A 6,055-nucleotide genomic window follows, 5' to 3' on the forward strand; every position below is an offset into this window, starting at 1 on the left:
TACAGCCCAGTTTAATTTTAATTTAAACATAGATAGCTAGGGATGTACAGCCTAGTTTAATTTTAATTTAAATGTAGATATCAGCTTTTTTTTTTTTTTTTTTGAAAAGTAGAGGTTGTTTGCTACTGTGTTATGCTAAGCCAGGAAGAGAGTCAACCATAATATTCAACTACTTTTCTCTAGATGTCATGAAAATAACCTGTATTAAACATGCTAGCTGTAATAGTGGTATAATATGAAAATATTTTAGTAATAATATTTAAAAATAGCTACTGATATATGTCAGACTGTTAGCTGAAAGTAATAGACACTGACTCTGGCTAATTTAAGCAAAAGTTGAATTTGTTCAAAGGAAGTTCTGACAATGTCAGAAAAATCCAAACTCACAGCATTTGATTGTGGTCAGTGATAAAGCCTCAAAACCCTGTCATAGAGCCAGTGCAGTATTGATATCAGGCTTCCCTAGTGCCTTAAAAAAATCCGCCTGCAATCAGGGAACTCTAGATCTGGGTGAGGGCTGTCCTTAGACTTGTGGAATAAGTAAGGATCTTACATGAGCAAGCTTGCCTGGTGGCTCAGCTGGTAAAGAATCTGCCTGCAATTCAGGAAACCTGGGTTTGATACCTGGGTTGGGGAGATCCCCTGGAGAAGGAAAAGGCTACCCACTTCAGTATTCTGGCCTGAAGAATTCCATGGAATATATAGTCCATGGGGTCGCAAAGAGTCAGGCATGACTGAGCAACTTTCACTGACTGACTGATTACATGAGCAAAGAGAAGATATGTTGTGGGGGAGAAAGAGTGTTGAACTTGAGAGTAAGGAAATGGGGTTCAGGGCTTCTGAGGTGGTGCTGGTGATAAAGAACTCATCTGCCAATGCAAGAGGCATGAGAGATGCTGGTTCAATTCCTGGGTCAGGAAGATCCCCTAGAGGAGGGCATGTCAACCCACTCCAGTATTCTAGCCTGGAGAATCTCGTGAACAGAGAAGCCTGGCAAGCTACAGTCCATGGGGTAGCAAAGAGTTGGACAGGGCTGAAGCGACTTAGCCTGCATGCATGTACCCAGACCTGTTAACCAACTATTTGATCTTGGCTCAATGCTTACTTTTCTATTCACTGATTTCCTTCAATGGAAAATAATAGCATTACATTGGAGAATTTCTGAGGAATAAAAGCATGTTGTATTCATCAAGAAACAGTGGCAAACTGTACTTTGATACACATGCTTTCAATGTTTTCCATTCATTCATTCAGTAATTTTATCATTCCCTCTACAACATCGTCTGTCATTCTGATAATATATTATGCAGTGAGAATACAAAGTTGAGTAATAAAATAAAGCAGATATGTTAGAAAGCAAGTAAAAACTGCACAATAAAAGCATGATTCAAATGTAAAGTAAAATGTGGCCTGATTTTAACAATTGATAGACTCTCAGGAAAGGGAATGTATGTGCCATTTACTCTAGGATTTTCCACAAGGGACTAGGAGCTGCAACACCAGAGACTTTGAGAAGGATGTATGATTCCATAATGTAGGTGGTCTTGACAAAGCAACATTTATGGAAGTAAGATAACAAACTATTTTTTTGATCCTAACTTTTACAGACATCTATTATAAACAATGTGGCATCTATGATTAACTCCAATACTTTGGCAGCCTGATGCAAAGAACTGATTCATTAGAAAAGACCCTGATGCTGGGAAAGATTGAAGGCGGGAGGAGAAGGGGACAACAGAGGATGAGATGGTTGGATGGCATCAGTGACTAATGGACATAAGTTTGAGCAAACTCCAGGAGTTGGTGGTGGATAGGGAGGCTTGAAGTGCTACAGTCCATGGGGTTGCAAAGAGTTGGACATGACTGAGTGACTGAACTGAACTGAACTGACTGATGATTAACAAGGGGCTTCCCTGGTGGTTCAGCAGTAAAGAAACTACCTACAATGCAGGAGACATGGGTTCAATCCCTAGGTTGGGAAGATTCCCTGGAGAAGGAAATGGGAACCTACTCCAGCATTCCTGCCTGGCAAATCCCATGTACAGAGGAGTCTGGCAGGCTACAGTCTATGGAGTCATAAGAGTCAGACATGACTTAGCAACTAAACCACCACCACCATGATTAACAGAGACCTGATTTCCACGACAGAGCAAAAGTTAATCCTTAAGAAATTCACTGCTGCTGCTGCGGTTGCTAAGTCACTTCAGTCGTGTCCGACTCTGTGCGACCCCAGAGATGGCAGCCCACCAGGCTCTCCCGTTCCTGGTATTCTCCAGGTGAGAACACTGAAGTGGGTTGCCATTGCCTTCTCTGAAGAAATTCACTAACAAATACAAATTGTTTCAAAGTAGGAAATGCAGATTATTTCTTGAAAGGTAGTAGAAGAAATAGAGGTACTCATTTTATGCAGAGTAGAATGAAATTGCTGATTAGAGTCACAGAAAAAGTGAAATGGGTGTATCATTTTAAGTAACTAAGAAAATTACTAAAACTAATGATGTAAGAAATACTGGTAAAAGGAAGTGATTCATAGAAGGTGTTGAATGAGATGCTTGATTTTTTGAAATACAGGGAAATGATTTTTTGTAGTTAAATTTTTAAAAAATTTTACTTAGAGGATAATTGCTTTACAATGTTGTATTGATTTCTGCCATACAGCTTTATGAATCAGCCATAAGTATATATATATATATATATATACATGTCCTCCCTTTTGAGCCTCCCTCCCACCCCTCCATTCACCACTCTAGGGAGATGATTAAATCTAAAACATAAATGGCTTAAAGGAATAGGGAATAGAAGGAAGATGGAGAAGAGTCATGCTGGAGACTGCTGCTTTTCATCTTGTTTTATTGGGGGGTATGCTTTTCACTCAATAGAATATTTTGTATAGATACATAGTGTGTATGCATTCTCTGTATAGACTCTATCTACCTATCTATTTATCATCTATCAGCTATCTATCTATGGGTAACAGGTAGAATTTCTCAGGGAAAGTGATACTTGAGCTGTATGTCAAAGAAAGAAGAGTTATATTAGACAAACAAAGAAGGATCAGAGGCATTTCAATCTAACTATAGGACTTGAATATATTACTCATGTCTTCTGATTAAAATACAAAGTTTATTTAATGGTTTATTTAAAGATATGCTAACTTGAGACAAGTCATTCTTTCTTAAACATGACTGTATTTTCCTTAAATATAAAAGTAAGCATAAAATTTGAATCAATATTCTGCTATGGGAGAAGAAAGAAAGCAAGGCAGAACCTGACACTCTTGTTGAGGAAATAATCTCACTGATATGGGCTGAGTAACATTTGCATGAGGTGAGGAAGCATCTGAATCCTTGACAATCTAAGTTTGGGAGTTTTGAAAATGAAGATTTAAGAGCTCTTGATGGAAGCACTTTTCAATGTCACATGAGGTTAGAGTTTTCTCCATGAGTGATTTAGAAAGGAAAGACAAGTATTTGCAACACTCAGAGTCCAGCTCAGAGATAAAGAGACTGACGGAACCTGACATTATTTTTCAGAGTCCTGTCCCATTGGTGTGGATCAAGACTGTCACTCCAGAGAGAAAGTCAGCACAAGTGTCTGTCTGTGCACAATCAAACTAATCCTTGGATCATTAATGTGCCCTTACAATCAGAGGCAACTTGACATTGGGGCAAAGTTGTAGGAAAAAATGAGTTGAAATTAAAATTTTATTCTTGGCTTTCCTAGCATTCTAATATGAAGAATAGTTGAGATATTTCCCCAAAAGTTATTTACCACAGAAAAATCACCCTGGGAAAAAAATCACAAGCTACAAAAACAATCTGGGAGTATTTAGCAAATCTTAAATGTTGAAAAATATTGATAGCACTCTTGTACTCAAATCTAAGCTATACTCAAAATAAGAAGCATCAGTGGAAGCATTCTAGTTTAGATATAAATGTTTATTAGGTCTTGTTTAACAAGAGTGCTAGAAATAAGAATTAGTCATCACATTACAATTCTATATATATCCATTTTTAACCATTAGAGAAAGTACAATCAAAAAAGGAAAAGGCTGAAACTGAAAAAAAGGCAGGGAAGAAAGCTGAATAAAACTTCAGAATATAATGGTACGAATAAAGCTAAATGTGTTAATCACATTAATACAAAATGCTGTATTTCATATTAAGGATTAAGTTCTTATTTGATTTTTTTTGAGGAGCTGACTTTTTACTGAAGTATGTGGAGAAGGCAATGGCAACCTACTCCAGTACTCTTGCCTGGAGAATCCCATGGATGGAGGAGTCTGCTAGGCTGCAGTCCATGGGGTTACTAAGAGTTGGACACGACTGAGTGACTCCACTTTCACTTTTCACTTTCATGCATTGGAGAAGGAAATGGCAACCCACTCCAGTGTTCTTGCCTGGAGAATCCCAGGGACAGAGGAGCCTATGGGGCCGCACAGAGTCGGACACGACTGAAGTGACTTAGCAGCAGTAGCAGCAGCAGTTGATTTATAAGGTGTTACTTTCAAGTTACAGGAAAGTGATTCAGTTTTATATATATATATATATATATGAATATATATGTGTGTGTGTGTGTGCGCATGCTTTCTTTTCAGATTCCTTTTCATTATAGGTTTAGGTTATTACAAGATACTGAATATCATTCCCTGTACTATACAGTAGGTCCTTGTTGGTTATCTATTTTATATATATTAGTGTGTATCTGCTAATCTCAAATTTCTAATTTATCCCTATGTGCCCTTCCCTTTGGTAACCATGTCTACTTTTTATGTCTGTGAGTCTGTTTCTGTTTTATAAATACATTCATTTGTATCAGTTTTTTAGATTCCACATACTTGTGATATCATGTGATTTTTTTCTTTGTCTAATTTACTTTGCTTAATTTGATAATCTCTAGATCCATCCATGTTGCTGCAAATGGCATTATTTTATTTACCCCTTTTTGTGGCTGAGTAATAATCTATTGCTTATATGTTTATACAATAACCACAGATATGCAGATGACATCACCCTTATGGCAGAAAGTGAAGAGGAGCTAAAAAGCCTCTTGATGAAAGTCAAAGTGGAGAGTGAAAAAGTTGGCTTAAAGCTCAACATTCAGAAAACGAAGATCATGGCAGCTGGCCCCATCACTTCATGGCAAATAGATGGGGAAACAGTGGAAACTGTCAAATTTTATTTTGGGGGGCTCCAAAATCACTGCAGATGGTGACTGCAGCCATGAAATTAAAAGACACTTACTCCTTGGAAGGAAAGTTATGACCAGCCTAGATAGCATATTCAAAAGAAGAGACATTACTTTGCTAACTAAGGTCCATCTAGTCAAGGCTATGGTTTTTCCTGTGGTCATGTATGGATGTGAGAGTTGGACTGTGAAGAAAGCTGAGCACCAAAGAATTGATGCTTTTGTACTGTGATGTTGGAGAAGACTCTTGAGAATCCCTTGGACTGCAAGGAGATCCAGTCAATCCATTCTGAAGATCAGCCTTAAGACTTCTTTTGAAGGAATGATGCTAAAGCTGAAACTCCAGTACTTTGGCCACCTCATGTGAAGAGTTGACTCATTGGAAAAGACTCTGATGCTGGGAGGGATTGGGAGCAGGAGGAGAAGGGGACGACAGAGGATGAGATGGCTGGATGGCATCACTGACTCGATGGACGTGAGTCTGAATGAACTCCGGGTGTTGGTGATGGACAGGGAGGCTTGGTGTGCTGCGACTCATGGGGTTGCAAAGAGTCAGACATGACTGAACGACTGAACTGAACACACACACACATACATATATAATTTTTAAAGTAAATCCAATATATAAGGGACAAAGTTTGAGAGTGACAAAATAATGGAATATTAAAAGATTTAGCAAGTAGATGCTAACTAAAATTGCAGTGATGAAGTAACACTTGCATTAGACTCAATGTGTGCAGGTATTCATGTGTGCTCAGTTGTGTCTGACTCTTTGCAACCCTGTGGACTGTAGCCTGCCAGGCTTCTCTGTCCACAGATATTCCAGGCAAGATTATTGGACTGGGTTGCCATTTCCTTCTCCAGGTGA

The sequence above is a fragment of the Oryx dammah genome, unplaced genomic scaffold, assembly GCF_014754425.2.
Source record: "Oryx dammah isolate SB20612 unplaced genomic scaffold, SCBI_Odam_1.1 HiC_scaffold_27, whole genome shotgun sequence".
NCBI classification, from domain to species: domain Eukaryota; kingdom Metazoa; phylum Chordata; class Mammalia; order Artiodactyla; family Bovidae; genus Oryx; species Oryx dammah.